Genomic DNA, 18,342 nt, shown 5'->3' with positions numbered 1-18,342 from the left:
GCAGAATGAAAGAACAAAGATGTGAATAGAATCACCTAACAGCAACAGGGAGGCTAGATACCAAATTTACTTTCCTTTAAACCTAATGATAATCAAGAGAAGGAAAAAGAGAAGAAAAGAACAATAAGGGAGAAATCCGAATTCAGTGCAGAAAGGAACAAATGGGGAGATGAGGAACAATGTGGGAAAGCGAGAGAATGAGTGAGAGAGAGAAAGAAAAGATAAAAGAAAGAAAAGTAAAACTTTGAAGAGTAGAAAAAAAGTAAAAATTAAGAATTAAAAATAAGAGGAAAAAAATTTTTTTTCTTTTTTTTGCAAATAGAATAGAAATTATGGGCCTCCTTCAGGGTATGTCTCTGCTGTCACAGTAGGCAACGTAGGAATCCCTGTGCATACACAAGTCAATGAGTCTCAGCAAGCGAGCAGCAGACCAAGTACAGTGGTCTGATGTGCCTTTATTGTAGAGATTCTCTTTACTTTTCCGCTGAGCTTCAGTTTTCATCGAGGAGCTTGAGAAGCCCTCTTTCTGTTACTAACTTCTGCTCTATCTTGTGGCGCTCAGGACAAGGGTCTTTATAATCTCCTGTGCCTCTGTAGTGTGGGACCAGGTAGCAGAAAAGCCAGAAGGCCAGAGAAGCACGGGGGGGGGGGGGGGGGCAGGGACTGGACCTTGGAGGCGCCCCCGCGGACTTCACTGTTTCGTGGGCGGGGCCCGGGACGGCCTCGTAGCTTCAAGCTGCAGCTTAGCCAGTTGCAGTTTAGAGAGCGTTGGATGGGGGTGGGGCCGCAAGACTCCCCTGGGACCTCACCGTGCCGTGGGCGGGGCCCGGGACGGCCGCCCTCAATCTTAAAATGTTACTGAAACTGCAAATAAAAAATGAATACTCTGGGCCAGGGATTTAGCTCAGTGGTTCTGCCGCCTGCCTTGAAAGTGCAAAGTCCTGAGTTCGATCTCCGGTACCAAAAAAAAAAAAAAAAAATGATATACCCTGTTCCAGCAACTTTCAAATTAAAATATAGAAAAATCAACATCAAATTTTGTCCTAAGTACACTATTGAACTTTAAGAAAGCAGAAGCCTTAAATTTGTGTCATGGCAATATAGCTAAGAAAGGAGTTTGAGAAAAGTTAAATGAGCTCATTTTCTCAAACTGTAGGTGATATGAACTAATAGTGAGATATGATATGTAATTTAAAGGATCAAACACAGATACTATAAATCAGCAATTATTTTTGTGCCCAAACTTTTACCACAGTCCTCTACATTCCTATAAATTTATGTCTCCCTTTGTGGAAGAAAATCAGGACTAAGCAAGACTAATGTGTTCTGAATCATAATTTGGTCCATAATTTGAACTCTGTTCTACTTAAAGCCAATTCTTATTTCGTGAAAATATGTAATCTTTTAATATAGTGAGATTATACATGGCTTTACTTTTCTTCTTTTTGTTTATTTTTTCCCTAAAGTTCAACAATGACATGCTGCTTTTGCTTTTAAAGAAAAAAAAAGTAACAATGTTTAAAGATTCATAGCAAAGTTTCATTTTCATAGAAATAATATATAATCTGTAATCCTTGGAATTTTAACTTTCTTGATGCTAATTGTAGTGGTTAAAATTGGTTGGTCATTTTTAAGCGTAGTACACAGATGTAGTTTTCTTTTTCCTTTTTTTTTCTTTTTCCTCTTGGTGGAGAGTAAGGCTAATAAAAATACAGCACTAATAACCACAAATTCAGAAATTAAATTGGCTGTGTTTTGCTAGTCGAGGCTGTCACAGTCTGCTTGTAGAAATCTGTCTTTTTTCTGTTTTAACTAATTAATCACACACACACATGCACACACACATACAGGATCCCCAACACACATGGCCACACTACTCCTTTGTAGCATAGTGAGGCTATATAGGATGGGGTGTCAAGGAGCTCTGATCCAGGGCAAATGCCACTCCAGGTGGGCACAAGTCTTCCCCTCTAGAATACACCCGTAATGAGGCTCGTCAGAAGTAAGGCTTCCCAGCAAGGAGACAGAAGATCCAGGCAGGAGATGGCAGACTGAACTGGCACACTCAAGTCACACCAGACAAACAACAGCCTCTGTCTGAGAAGTTCCTCGAGCTTGGAATAACAGGCTGGGCTGCGGAGCAGAGTTCAGCCAAGCCCTGAGCAAAACTCCTTTCCTCCCCAGAGCCAGTGAGGAGTCAGGGACATAGGAGCCTGCCAATTTTCTGTCACTTGGAAAGTTCTCAAACTTAGGATCATGTTCAGGGAGCCAAAGTCCAAGAGACCTTTGGTGTAGGAAGAGCAAACAGGACTCATTTTCCTCCTTCAAAACATCTCTTGGGAGAAAGCCTGTAATGCTGTACCGAAATAACGAGCTTTAAATTCGTCAGGTCAGCAAAAGCCAGCAGCAACAGCCGAAAAGTGATCTTGTGGGCTTGCAAGTTTTTCTTCCTTCCCTTTCCCTCACATTCATTTGTGTTGGGGGAAAACTGTCATTTTAAACAATTTCCTCTAACTTGGAAGATGTGAACCATAAAGGGATTCAAAGCACAGTATTTTTTTTTTCTCTTGGTGGTTATTTCTCAGAAGTCATTGAGAGAAAAGAGAATGGGAAGTTGAGAGATTTAAGGTCCCACATGAATTTCTAAACTGAGGTTTAAGAAATTTTCCTTCGTACATAAATAGGAGTGTTCAGTTACATTTGGGCAATTCTAGTAAGCTTTCTATTACCCTGAAGTCTTCTAAAGATTCTGCCACAAGGTGCTGTTAAGTTTTCCTCACTGTCTTGGCTTTTCAAGGGAACCCCGAGGGCCATCCATCTGATCTTCCAAAGATGAGGCGAGAACTAGAAATAGGATTTGAAGAAGTGATGATTTTACCAGGACAGGGACTCAAATGACTTCATTGTAACATTTTGAAAGATTGAAAGAAATAGGTTTTCTTTAGTCTCTTAGATTTTTTTAAAAAATCATTTTTGAAAATAAGAAAAAATATGTGGATTCTTAAACAACCAGAGCCCTCTGTAACTTCAGTCTTGCCAAATGGTTGAACCTCTTGCCTCGTTTAGGCCAAGAATTTAATCTCCCTGAAATTTAGTTGTGACCACAAGGAGGAAGTGACTTAGTTCTGAGTTCTCTCCACCTTTGAGCTGCCCCGGACATTTCTTGTGTCTACAGCTGTGGATATGTTTCAACTTGTGTTCTTTGTGGAGAAGGGAGAATTTTCCTGGAAAGAATAACAATTTTTTTAAACCCCACTATTTACAGAGCTATTGCTCTGTCTGATACAAATGCAGAGGAAAACTGTACTGCTGCTAAGACGGCCCTTTCAGCATCTCAGTGTAAACCATACAGAATCTAATGTCTCACGGGAGGGTCGGGTTTCTTCTAGCTATGGCTTTTCAGCCATGTTTATCTAAGTCAATGATCTTTGCATCATTTCAGTTGCTTTCTTGGAACAAACTTACCACAGGGAGGGGCATTCAAGTCCCTACTCTTATTTGTGTAACCTGAATATAAGCTGATCCCCTGTGGTCTCATCTCTATATTCAAGGAGGATTCATCCCACTCCCAAATAGCAATTAAAGAGAACTCAAATCTTTGCTTCCCCCCTCTCAGATGTTCTAATCAAGAACCCTTAAAACCCCATTCTCCTCCCTAACCCAGACCTCTTACAATCCCCCAGCCTCTAACATACATGATAAAAAATCTCTTTTCAGTACATCCTATGAGGCTTTTCTCTGCACCCCCTTTCTCTTTCCTTCATTATGTAGATCATCATTGCCACTCTAAGCAATTTGTCCATTCTGCTCCCTTCCCACCCACCTTTCCATTTCTCTTGCCTACTTCTTTGATTCTTCCAATCCTGCCTCATAAACTATCCAGGGACCCAACTGGTAAGGACTCTCATTTAGTAGTTGTAGATACAGTAGTGGAAGAAAAGTCTAGGGATGAGATGAGGGATTGGGATCGAGGACACTGGAAACACTGACCCATAAGCAACTTGATCAGTTGCACTTCAAGATAGAAATACAGCTTGGAAATACAGCTACCATTTGTTTCCCAAATTCTAGAGCATCCACTCAGGTCTCTTTAGCTATAACCTGTTGGAAACCTGTATTTTATTTCTCCTTTCCAAGGAAACATTTGCCAGACAGAAGTTTCTGAGCATCAGACCTTGAAAAGGTGCAAAGGGTAAGATAGCTGTTAGTCACAAGGGTAGGTAGTAGTCATAGCTTATTCCTTCCCCCTTCTATATTTTGACCCCAAGAATTATAACTTTTTCCTTTGCAATATCACTCCTACCTTAACATGGCCAGATATCAATGAGGAAAAATGATTAGGAGTAACTGGAAGTGAGGATGGAAGTAGGTGACTTTTCCTTTAAGGACCCAGAGAGCCAAATTGGGTGACAATGCTGACCATGGCCTGTTTTTCTTTTCCTCCAGAGTCATACCTTAGAATGTGCTTGTTAAAAATACTCTCGCATCAGAGCTGCTTCTGGACAGAACTGGGACCAAATATTACATCCTCATTTCCTAAAATCTGTTGTACTGCTTAACAAATCTGTCCATCCTGATCAAAGTACCCCAGCTACCTTTTTTTATTGAACTTAGGAGTGTTTAAAAATTAGGAAGTCTTTTGGTATCAACTCTCTGTTATGGTTTACATCTGGATGTCCACCCAAAGCCCCATGTGCTTATAGGTGGGGCTTTTGGGAGGTGATTGGATCATGGGGCATGATCCTTATCACTGGATTAGCCCACTGATGAGTTTATAGCTAAATGTGATGTTAGGAGGTGAAGCCTGGTTGAAGAAAGTGGGTCACCAGGAGTGTGGCCTAGGTCTCTCTTCCCTACTCCTCCCTCGACCTCTCTTTCTCTCTGCTTCTTGCCTGTCATCCTATAAGCACCTCTTGCCTGCTACGCCTCCCTGCCTTGGAGCCACCAGACTATGGGCTGAAACCTCTACAAACTGTGAGCCAAAATAAACCACTCCTCCTTTAAGTTGTGGGGGTCAGGTGTTGTGTCTTAGCGACAAGGAAAGTAACTAAGAAATTTGGGTTACTTCCCAAGGGAGACCTCACAAAGCTATGCATCCTATACTGAATTCACTGATTTGATTCTCACCACAAAATATCAACCATACCATTGATGTTAGGTTGGCTTTGTGTAACCTAGTCCATTGCTTACAATTTTGCAAAAAGATTGCCATATCTCCCTCTAATTTAATATATACACACACATACCTTGTCAATCCACACTGTCCATTCTGTATCCTCCTACACAATTCCTGTACTTATCCCTTATGTCTTGGCTTCCCAGGCTTCAATTTATTTCTTCTCTAGTCCACTTTTTCGACCCTGAACTTTCAGGTTCTCTTTCTGTCTTCATTTAGCCTTTATTCTTGTCAATACTGTATTAATCAGGATTCCCTAGAGGAACAGAAACAATAAAAATATACATATAACTATGCAAAAGGATTTATTAGATAGGCTTAAGGATCAGAGGCGGGAGAGTCCACAATAACTGACTGCATGCTAGAGAGCTGGAGGATGCAGTAGCTGACAGCTCAAGAAGATAGAAGCAGGCTGGGGACTTAGCTCAGTGGTTCCGCCACCTGCCTCACAAGCGCAAGGACCCAAGTTCGATCCCCTGTACCAAAAAAAAAAAAGAAGAAGATAGAAGCCACAGAATAAGAGGGCTCAGAGTGCAGCATTCGTCCAAGGTCAAAGGCTTGGAAACTCACTAAAGACTTGCTAGTGTAAGTCTGTATTGGAAGACTGAAAAAAACCAAAGACCTGGAGAGCAATCTGCAAAGGCAACGGCAGCAAAGGACACATCTGCTCAAACTGGAGATCTTCATAATAGGCACCTTTCCTTCCTCTTTCCCCTTTTTGATTCCATCCAGCCTACAATCCTGGCTTTTGCCACCTACATCTGGAGTGAGTCTTCTCCTTCACTTTGCTGGCCTACATGTCACTTATCCACAGGCACACCTGGAACTGTGATTTACTAATTTGCTAAGAATTTCTTAATCCATTTAATTTGATATATCATGAATAACTATCACAAATACTATCATTGATAACAATTATTTGGTACTGAATAGGTAATTTAAGAGTTAAAACACTATGTGATATGTGTCTTAAATTGTGATAAAACATCCATAGCATATATTACGGCTTGTGTCTAGATGCCTCCTCCAAGCCTCATGAGCTCATAGGTGGAACTTTGGGGAGGTGGCTGCACGTAGGGTATATAAATATGGATTAAGGGTGTGTGATAGTTTAATTAGTTTACTGATTTGTTTAGCATGGTTCTGGATATGGATAACAACAGGAAAGCTTACCCTAGGTGTGGGCGGCACCAACCAATAGGCTTGTAGCCTGAATGAGATAAAAGGTAAAGGGTTGCTACTGCTTGGTACTTCCTGCCTACCCTGTTATGGACTGCTTCTCCTCTGCCATGCCACTCTCCCTTGAAATCAGCTGACTGTGGAGTAAAAACCTCTACAAACTGTGAGCTAAAATAAACCTTTCCTCCTTTAACTTGTGGGTGTCGGGTATTTTTTCCCAGCAATGAGAAAGTAACTAAGACAGCATAACATTTACCATTTTAAACACACAGTTCAGTCATATTTAGTGCATTCACAATATTGTACAACTGTCACCCCTGTGTAGTTTTAGAACATTTCCAACCAAATAAAAGCTTGTCCCCATTAAGAAGTTAATCCAGTTGCCCCTCTGACCATCCCCAATCACTAATCAACTTTCTATCTTTACGTATTTTCTTACTTTGAATATTTCATATAAGTTAAATCATATGTGATTCAATATTGTATGGTTTTTATGTCTCACTTATTTCATATTCCATTAGGCTTTCAAGGTCCGTCCATGCCGTAGCATGTTAAAGTATTTCATTCTCTTTGATGGCTGAATAACAGTCCATTGCATGGATATATTGCATTTTGTTTAACCTTCACTAGTTTATGGACATCTGGGTTGCTTCCACCTTTTAAATATAAATGTTGTATCTTTAAACATTCATGTACATGTTTTTGTTTGTATACCTGAGTTTTAATCCTTTGAGGTATATACCTAGAAGTAGAATTGGGGAGGAGGTAGTGGGGATTGAACCCAGGGCCTTTGCATTGAGCTACATACTCCACCCTTCTACCTCCTTTTTCCCCTTTTCTCTCTTTTTTTCTGGCCAGCAAGGAATGCTCTCCTGGGCAGGGAATGCATGGTGTTGAACAGTGCATACTGTTCATTTGGTAACATGTTCTGCAGCTTCCTCTCCTGTACTATTAGCTTCAGGCACTTTATCCACTGCCCAGTGCAGGAGATAAAGTCAGGTCTGTGAAGGTGAAGTGATTCCTGTAGGATTGCTTTCACAAATAGCCTCAGTGGCCCTCGGCCATCATCTCTGCCTGGTACCCCCTTTTTAAAGAAAGATAGGGTCTTAGTGAGTTGCTGTGTTTCCCAGGCTGTGATCAAACTTGTGATCATCCTGCTTCAGCCACCCAGAGTGCTGAGATTATAAGTGTGTCCTACCAAGTTTGGGATGCTAATTCTATATTTAACTGTTTGAGGAGGCACCAAACCTTCTTACATTTCTACTGCCAAGGTACAAGGGTACCAAATGCTCCTCATCTTTGCTAACACTAGATATTTTCTCTTTTTCTTATAGCCATCCTATTGAGTATGAAGTGGAATCTCATTGTGGTTGTGATTTGTATTTCCCTGGTGGTTAATGATGTCTGTGCGTCTTTTCAGGTGTTTTTTGACCATTTGTGTATCCTCACTGGAAGAACATCTAGATGAGTCCTTTGCCAATTTTTAAATTGGGGGTTTGGCTTTCTGTTATCTGAATCTAATTTTGTAAGCAAGAGAACAGAGGCACAGGAGTTCAGAGCACACTGGACACAAGCAGCAGGCTGAGATTAGCACTCAGTCTCGGCTCCTGTGCTAAGGCTCCTTGTTACACAAATCCCTCCCTCCTGAAAATTGCCAAAAGGAGGTCTACACTTTTACCCCAAAATGCCCATCTATGAGTATGGGTCCCTCGTGTTTTAAAAATCACCATGAAAAAAGTCTAAATTAAGCTCGGTGTGGTATTGCAAGCTGTAATCCTACCACTCTGAGAGGCTGAAGCAGGAAGATTTCAAGTTCTAGCCTAGGTGGGGCAATTTAGCAACTTAGTGAGACCCTATCTCAAAATAAAAATAAAAAAAGGCTAAGGATGTAGCTCAGTATGAAGACCCTGGGTTCCTTAAAGGTCCCCAGTACCATTAAAAAAAAAGTATAAATCATTCCTTCAGGTTAGTCCAGGCCTCTCCTTGACAGGAGGAAAGAAAGTAAAGTTTGCCACAACAAGCTTCGTTGCTCTAGGGGTTTCCATAGACGATGAAATTTTTCATTTTACCCTTACAACAACTTTCCTATTGTTACCATTAGGCTGGACAGGAAATTAAGACAGAAAAATGAACTTGCATGTCCAAGCATGACTTTGGGTGACTTGCAGAGGCCACCTTTAATGGCAGTGTGGCTCTGCTGCTCTAGAGTCAAACTCCTTGTTTCAGGCTGGGGTTACTTATTACAGTGCGGTCGAGGCCACATTCTTAACCTCTGTGACTCTGTGTTCCTGTTTGTGCAATAATTTCATGTGAACATTAAGTGATACACCAATGTAAAGACCCTAACAGAGTGCATAGCATAAAATGTAAGAGACCAAAGTAATAATGATGACCATGAGGAGAAAAGGTGGTTTCTAGGGGTACACTTTTCTTCCCCGGTGTGACTGCTGCAGGCTGCTCCTACCCATGGCCTAACCTGAGTCCCTCCTGTTCAGGACAAAAGGAAATAATACAACCCTATGCCATGGAGAAACATCATTAATGGTTTCCAAAGAATAGCTGCAGTCCCTGAAAATCAAGATCAAAACAGGCAATTTAGTGTCTATACTTGAAGAAACCCAAGTCTCTCTGACCTTACCGCTAAATGTGGGTAAGATGAGAAATCAGACTGAGTCAACAGATTTTATAAGGAAATTAAGTAAATGGGTACAGGTTAGGATATTAAACCAAATGACCTTCTATGGAAGAGTTCCAGGCTCTTTACCCCAGGTATCCCTCTTTGGAATAGCCTGGCTGGCAATAGGTGGACCTGCTTGTTTGTTTATTGCTTTGTTTGTTTGATTTGACATTTGCAAACCTGCTTTTCCAGTGTGACACTGATTTTCATGTGCATTGGTGGGTACAGGAAAAGGGGCAGGGCTGTAAGGGCCAAGTGAGCATCCAGAAACCTTCGTTCACGAAGTTGCTTAAGACCTGCTTGCTCTGATTTCCTTAATCCATAAAATAAGGATGTCGCATTGAATGATTCAATAGATTTCTTCCAGAGGTACTGATCTGATCTTTATTGATTAAGTACTACACTGTGGCTTGCTAGAAGTAAAAATTATCCAACATGCTATATTATATTTGGATGGCTCTGAAAATTAGGCAAGCAGTGAGGTGTGGACATGGGTATCGCCAAGGTGGACAAGGTTTAGCATTTACAGATGAAGATGAATATGATCAAAATCTTCCTAACTTTGGAAAAGAATGCCACAGATGATAATTTATTTTCTTTTATGGAGAGTCAGATTAGCACAATTTGGGAATGCATTTGCTGTTTAGGTTGTGGCTATGGTTACTGAAGAAAAAGACTCTAAAATGCTTCAGGGGAATCTAATTTGAAGGGAACAAATGGATTACGTTTTCCCAATTTAGCAGTCAGTTAACTGTGACTCATCCTCCTGTCTCTGCTCATGTGACTAGGATAGTAAATACAATATTGACAAGAAAATCTAGCCCTCGGTCAGCAGATGCCAGCCCTCCAAGTCTGAAGCCGCAGGGGAAACGGGCTTGTTTCCTGCTTTCTTTGCATAACCAAATTGCAGGGACTGTGCCAGTGTCTATTATTGTGTCCTACATGAAAAGGGGCTGATTGCTAATTTCTAACTTACGAACTGCAAATATTATGGGGAACACTCATGCCTTCTATTTCCTGCTTTTAGACAGGCCCGAGTTGCAGTGAATAAATAGGTGCTTATCCTCCTCCAACTCTTCAGATGATCTGCCCACGCTCTTGAAAATCTTCTCTTTCAAGGTTCCTTTTAGCAACAAGAACTTTGAGAAAAAATGAGTCCAGGTTCATTTCCCAGCCCCTACTCTTACTGGCTGTGTGGCTTTGGGAACATTACTGAGCTTCTCATTGTCCAGGTTCCTCAGCTACAGTGAAAAGAAAAGGCATCTCTTCCATACATTTATTGAAATTAAATGGTAATATTCTGAAAGTATTTATAAATATTGTCTCTTTTGGATAAACAGTCAAGAGGTGGTGACTGCCTGTGTCATTGCTAACATTCTTCGGTGTGAGTTGTAACTGGGGTCACAGTACAAAGGTATCTGCATCAATGAGAGAGAAATACAAAGAATCACACCCACACAATAAAAAGCCACCAAGCTTCTGTGCAGGGTGGAAATGGGGTTTGTTTACTCAAGGAGGAAATATGAAGCTGGGCACGGTAGCCACACCTGTAATCCTGGCACTCTGAGCAGCTGAGGCAGAAGGATAACAAGCTTGAGCCCAGCCTGGGCAACTTATGGACTCAGTAAGGCCCAGTCTCAATCAGTCAATCAATAGGGCTAGAGATGTCACTCAGTGCAAAGGCCCTGGTTCAATCCCACATAGTGAAGGGGGAAAAAGGAGGAAAAAAACAGCCATTTGCTCTATTTTATCTAAGCTTTCCTGGGGAAGTTGATATTGCTATATTTGAGTATGGAGCTGATAATGCTCCATAACCAAAAAGACATCTGTCTTGTGTTTGGGCCAAATATCAAAAGACAGCAGGGAGCCCCTTGTACCATCCTGTTGTGATGGTTAGGCCTTTCACATTCTTTGTCTACTGAGAAAAGGAGGGGCGGGGACATAGCTCAGTGGCGCCATGCCTGCCTGGCAAGTGCAAGGTACTGAGTTCAATCCCTGGTACCAAAAAAAAGAGAGAGAGAGAGAGAAAAGAAATTTGTTTTGGAGCTGCAATTGCAAGAAAACATGAATAGTAAAATTGGAGATACCCCTTCTGTTCTCTCTCTCCTTCATCCCAGCAAACCAAACATGTCTTTCCTGATAGTCTGTCATAGAGCTCAGTTTCAGAACAGTGACGATTTATGTTTGCAATTCAAGAGCTTAAAATCTTCAAGAATCCTCTATGAAAATGCAAATACCTCTGGGACAGGTAATACCTGAATCACAGTGCTAAGAGGAACTTGAAGAACATCTAATTAAATGTCCTTATTTTTTCCAATTAAAAAGCTGGAACCCCAAAGAGCTCAATGATTAGATTAAAGATCCATAATGATATGGTGGCAAAAATAGAGAATCCTACCTCTCCCTACATCAGCTGTATACAGTTTTGCCTAACCATACAAAACCAGCAGCAGCTATAAATATTCTTGGGAAAGGGGAGCACAGATTGGATTATAATACTAGATTTCAAACTCATTGTGAGTCAGAGAAGCTGCAGCCTCAGCCCTTTTATTATTTGTTTGTTTATTTATTTATTTTGTATTTTGAGACACAATCTTGCTAAGTCACTGTGCTGCCTATGCTGGGGTGAAACTTTCAAACTTTCAATCCTACTGTCTCTGCCTCCTAGAATACACTGGCAACTGACTCAATCAATCAGTCACTTAGACTGCAGCAAGAACCGCAATTATATGTTTGTTCATTTGTTTAGCAGTACTAGGAATTGGACCTAGGGCTTTGCACTGACCTACATCCCCAGCTCTTTTAAAAAAATTTTTTTTTTTTTGGTACCGGAGATCGAACTCGGGACCTTGCGCTTTCTATGCGGGCAGCAGAACCACTGAGCTAAATCCCCAGCCCTCTTTTTAAATTTTTGAGACAAGTTCTTCCCGAATCGCTAAATTGCCCAGGCTGGGCCCAAACTCACGATCCTGCCTCTGCCTTCTAGAGTGCTGGAATTACAGACATGCGCCATTATGCCAACCTGCTTTTTCTTCCTGGTACACAGATTGCTTCCTGGAGACTTTGTTTCAAGACTATTCTGTGATGTATAATGCATTTGTTTATGGCATCCAACCATGCAGATCAACTGGACAGCTATACTTGCTGAAGGAAATAGAATATATTACTATTTGGGTTGTGGCAAAAGGTAGAGAAAGAAATCTAGACCTCTGGTGTCTGGAGAGTGCAAGCTCAGAAGAAAGTGTTATGACAGGGCCTGTATGGTGCAGGCAGATAAGATGCCTGGGGGTGCAGAAGTGGAGGAGAGCCAAGAGGGACAGAACAGGCTGGGCATGGTGGCACAAGCTGTAATCTCAGCACTTGAGGGGTTGAGGCAAGAGGATCTCCAAGAGTTCAAGGCCAGTCTGGGCTACATAATGAGTTCAAGGCCAGCCTGAACTACACAGAAAGATCCTATCTCAAATAACAAAACAAACAAAAAAAGAGGGAAGGGAATGAAAAGGAGACAAGAGAAGATCACAAAGATACTCTTTACCTATTTATATTACAAATTCAAGCATATTTCTCAAAATCAAAAGGATAAAAGATAAAAAGGGTTGGAGATGTAGCTCAGAGTGTGCAAGGCCCTGGGTTCAATTCCCAGAATGAAAGGGAGAGAATTTTGCATATGGATATTTTGGTCATAGAGGATGGGCTCCCATGCACCTGTGTTAGCTCCTCCCCTTTCCTCCTAGAAGAGCTCTCTATACAATTTCTTCTAAATATGATTGATCTTAGGAGAACACTAAATTACTATCTCCAAGAATGAGATTGCTCAGTGAGTATTATATTGAGTAGACATCTCAGCAAGAATCAGGGAAAGAGAGCCTGATATTGGGAAAAGTAACAGCAGGACAAAGACTAAGGAATGGCTGTCACTCAAGGAAAACCATCTGTACGTTTGACATGCCCCAAAGTCAGAAGCAAGGATGCTTACAAAATATTGTAAAAATCTTGAGAAATATGATGTATGAGGAAAAAGGAAACCCAAAAGATTTAAAAATTGCAAGATTACATAGAGAAGGAAAGGATCATACCCGTAATAAAAGGCCATGGCTTGCTGACCCATATAACAAAAGACAGGTTGACCAAAAAAGAAAAACATAATAAAATGATTTGATCATAGTTTTATATGACACCAAAGCTTTAGATTAAAGAACCAAAGATTAGAGATAAACTGTCCATTGTTCTGTTTAGGCTCAATAAAGCATCAACACCCACGTAGAAATGTGATTGGACAAAAAGGTTATGCGCTAATATAAATAGAGGGTGGAAACCTGCCAGGCCTGTCTGTTCAGATTCTTCTGGACATCTGTGCAGCATTCCTTTCTTGCAGGTATGGGGCAAGACCCTTCTGGAACAGGGCTTTTATAATCTTCAGTTGAGGCAGGTCAAAGAATTTCTTTTTGGCTAGCAATTACAGACACTGAAAGACAGGACATTTCAAGTAATTTTTTTAGGTTTTATATCTGGCTTTGGGGAAAGTGGATTCTGGTTTCTGAGACTGGAAGAGGAATTCTGATTTCTATGGCTTGCCCTTCCTTGGGGAAGAGGTGAGAACAGGAGGTCAGGAGAAGGTCAAAGAGAAACTGAAACTGCTTCTGAGGCTTTCACTTAGGGCATCATTTTTCTGAGACCCAACAATTACCAAACCCAACCACTTGCATATTTTCAGGCTTTTAAGTAATGACTGAAAAAGACATTTAGAATCAGACAATGGAAAGAAGATTAAAAAAATTCCAGACGATGGTAAAATTACTAAACCGATAACAAATTCAAAATGGAGAACACACAAAAAACATGTCATTTAGGAATACTTGGATGTCTGTTGTCTTGAACATCTTTGAGTTCAGCGAATCAGAGATTCAAGGAGACAGCAGGCTCCAAATCAACTCATCTCCATGAGCAGACTGATATTCAAAGAGGAATGGAGCAGAAGTCTTTGTTAATCATAATAAAGAATTTGCTGTATTCAAATGAAATAACAGTAAAGTGGAAGTATGCCAGGGCAATACCAGTTTTCCAAGCAGGAATAAAGGGAACGCTAGGAAATTACAGAGCCTTCATCTCAATGTCTGTAATTTGCAAAATAATGGAAACAATAGCAGGGTAAGTTTGCCAAATGCATTTACAAATGAGTATCATTCCCTTTAATCAAGCTAGAGATAACCAACAAGGCTGGATAGAGGTTAGGGGTTTATAAATCTCTTTTTTCTTGATGGGACTTATGACACAATTCATAACTACATAAACTCGACCTTACTGTCCAGATAATTTTATATAGAACCTACTTTCTACTGTATCCATCATAGAAGAGAGTAAGATAAAGTAAAGCAAAGAAAGAAACAAAGTATTAAATGTTGTCTCCATTATAAGGCATAAGGTACTATCCTTTCCTGCTCCTCCTCCTCCTCCTCCTCTTCTTCCTCTTCCTCTCTCTCTCTGCCGAAATGTGGCATAGAGCTAAAAGGGAATTTAAGAAATCGCATAAGCCATCCTCTTAGGATTGTATCAAAACTGCCTGAGGTAAATGTATTCCCAAGGAGGACAAGAGCAGGTTATTCTCTTTCCCCCCCTCCATCTCAATAGAGCATTTCACCACTTTTCCTTAAAATATCCTTCCTTATTAAAAGTTGGCTGCAATTTAATCCCATTTCTCATTGTCTAGTTCTAAGGGAACTCACCTAATACTAAAAATCTTGCATTCAGTCCCCGGCACCATAATCCACAGATTACATGGTTTAACCATACTGTTTGCATTGGTTTTATATTAATGTATCTAAGTATTTATTAAATACTTAGTTCATCAGCAGGAAGAGCCTTGAGCTGCTAGCAACTTGATGATCAGTACAAATTGTATCTGACCTGGGTTTAGTAGTGTGAGAGTGAGTAAGACATGGACCTCTGGGCTGTGGACAGGTGTCTCTGCCAGTGTATGATTCTTTAGTGGTTTTCAGTGACCAGGTTTTCAGTTCCTCTTTGTAAATTTCATTCCATCAACATCCATGGCAGGTATAAAACCAGTTTGCCCTATGCTGCTTATTTCCATTCATGATTCTCCGTCCTGTAAAATGTTCTTCTTCATATTTGAGTAATTGAGACCACCAGGTTTTAAATTCCCAAGTTATCATTATTCAAACAAAAAACCCCTTTCTCTATCCATTGTCATTCTTATAATTTGTATTACTTGGTTAGGGTTCTCTAAAGGAACAGAATCAATAGAAAATGTATGTGTATAATTATGCAAATGGATTTACTAGGTAGGCTTACAGGATCAGAGGTGGGAGAGTTCATCACAGTTGTCTGCAGAATCAGAGGCAGGAGCATCCACAGCGGCCATCTGCATGCTGTGGAGCCAGAGAATCCAGTAGCTACTGAGCCCAGGAATACCCAAGAAGGATCAAGGATGCAGCACTAGTCCATGAAAGCCTGGAAGCCCACTGCAAAGTCACTAGTGGAAGTCTGCATTGGCAACACTCTAGTGCAGTTGAATTATACATTAGTTGAAGATTTGCCCAAGGCTGTGGTAAAGGTGTAACTCGTAAACCTGAGTACTAAATCTGCAAATAAAATCAGCACATACTGTATATACTATACTGTCCATACTATACTGAACACACTATCCTATACTGTACATATTATACCGCATTTACATACTTATTAATAAAGGTTGTGGCCCTTTTTACTTTTCATACTTTAAAAAGTGAAAAAGAAAAAATAAACTGTAGGCTTGGAGGACAATGTCCAAAGGCAACAGCAGCAAAGGATACACCTGCTGAAAAAGACTGGCACTCTTCCAAGTGGGCACACTTCCTTCTTTCCCTTTATTTTATTCCATCCAGGCTATAATCCTATTGGTTGGTGCCACCCACACTGGGATGGTTCTTCCCCTTTCAATTTGCTGAGCTACATGTCAATTATGCACAGACACACCCAGAATTGTGCTTTGCTAACCTGCTAGGGATTTTTCACCTCAGTCAAGTTGACATATCACAATTAATGGTCACAGGATTTCACATGGAATGTGCTCTTCTTTTGTGGAAGATTAATGCCTCCAACCGTGCTCTGGAATCCATTCCTTTCTGTCTCTCTGCAACCCTCTCATTCTTCACTTTCTTTTTCAACAGGCTCCTTCTTCTCAACCTGAAAGGCAATTTCTAGGCAGACAGATATATTCCTAACAAAAAATAACTAAATTGGACAACTATGAGTTAACTGTGTTATTAAGCAACTATGGGTTAACTAGATAACTATGCTCTTTGTAGAATGTACCTGAGTAGCCATAACAACTTCTGTAATTTGTCACCACAGAAGCGTAACAAACTCAGAAAGTCTTGCTAGAACTCTTTGCTCTCCTCCCCCACTCTGCTGCTCTGCTTTGTGTAAACTCTGCTTGCTATATTCCCAGGGAAACTCCAATGGAATTAAGCCTCGAAGATGTAAAAAATGTGTTTCTGCTTCTGTGCCTCCTGCTTGCAACTCTATAAAACTCCTGGCCCACTGATATTCTAGGCCTGATTTCTTTGGGAAGGATCCTAGTCGGGTCCATTGCAGTAATAAAAGTTGTATGCTGCCTCCTGCCTACCCAGGTGTCTTCCTTTCCCAGATTCAGTTTGCTACAACAAATCTATAAGCAAACCATGTTCAAGGTTCTAACTTCTAAAACCCTCCACCAAGCCCATTACCCCCTCCTAGCTACTCATATTTCTCTGAATATCTTCAAAGACAAGTGTTTTTCTTTGCTTTGTTTTGTTTTGGTATTGGAGATTGAACATAGGCCCTTCTTCATTTTAAGCAAGGAGTCCACCTCTGCGCTACACTCAAAGCCCAAAGTCAACTTTCTACTCATAACTCTACTACTTTACTCCCAACAAGGCAGAAAAAGATAAACTACCAAAAATTTCTAGCAACTTTCTGACTTCCAAATCCTTGTCTCAGCTTTTCTTGGTCACTCTGTAGTAATTGATACTTTTACCCACTTTTCACTTGCAACTCTTCTCTCAATTTTGAGACTCTCACATCTTTGACTTCTGGCATATAAGCCTTTCCAGTAATCATTTCACATGAAACATCCTGACGAATGTTCTTTTGGGTTCTCCTGTCTTTTTTGCTCAGGAAATTTCAAGCTCCGTTGGTTCAGACACCTGAATTCTAGATTTCATATGTACATTCCAGCTCTGCTTTCTTCTCCTTTTCAAGAAACATATGTCCAACTTTCTTCTAAAAAAATCTCTACTTAAATGATCAACTGCTCAATTTAAAAGTTACCCCTTCACTGTCCCTGTTCCTTCTATGTTCTCTCTTAATTGGTGATGTCATCATCCACTCAATTTTCTTACAGCAGAAACCTGAGTTCATTCCGGATTTCTTGTCCCTCCCATGGTGGATCCAACCAGTCACTGGTACCCTCAAATGCTCCCCTAAACCTTTCTCATGTCTTGCCTCCTTGCTCCTGCTAGAGGGCTGGCGCTAAAACCTACGTCTAATCACGAGTCTCTCCCTCATGCTGTCTTTTATAGCTTCCTGTTGTCCATGTAACTCCTGCCCAGGAAGTGCAAAGCCCTTCACGATCTCACATTGCTGCCTTGCCTACTTCTCGCAACTCCATCCTCCAGAAATCCCATTTAGATGAGCTTTGTCACCATGATTGCCTAGGGTGCTGCAAAGCCCCTAGGCAGGAGATGCCATCTCTTCAGCAAAGTCTTCTGTCACTATTCTGGCCCAGTACATGGGGAGGATTACCACTTCTCTTTCCTGCCTGTGAATCTTTCACATACTTATTTGTTGACTTACTATGTACTGTTAATATTTGTTGCTATGTCTGTCTTCCTTTCGGGACTCTGAATTCCTCGGGAGTAAAGTCCAGGCATTTATCTCTGTGTTCCCTGCCAAGGTGCTTATCATATGCCAAATGAATTGAGTTAAACTGAACTGAAAACAAATACTCTACAAAGTGCTCAGGGATGTGGAGGACTGTTGCTTTACTTCCCTGCCTCCTGTATAGTATAGGGGTAATTTGATGTCTGGATCCATTTGTGTTTCTCCAGCACCTATCACAGTACCTAGTCCACGGGAGGCATGCAAGTAAATGTGTTTGACAAACAAATAATGGTTCTGTCTTAACATAATACAAGCCTGGCCCCCACAGGGTCACTTTCAAAATCAGTGTGTTTGGTCACTGCATTGGAAAGTAGGTGGATAATTACATATTAGTTTTTTTAAAAATAGGAAGTCTGGATGGCCACCTTCTTCTCTGAGAATTCTAGCAGTA

The sequence above is a fragment of the Heterocephalus glaber genome, unplaced genomic scaffold, assembly GCF_053883595.1.
Source record: "Heterocephalus glaber isolate CG9 unplaced genomic scaffold, H.glaber_assembly_v1.0 deba00001553, whole genome shotgun sequence".
NCBI classification, from domain to species: domain Eukaryota; kingdom Metazoa; phylum Chordata; class Mammalia; order Rodentia; family Bathyergidae; genus Heterocephalus; species Heterocephalus glaber.
This window is presented reverse-complemented; position numbering follows the sequence as displayed.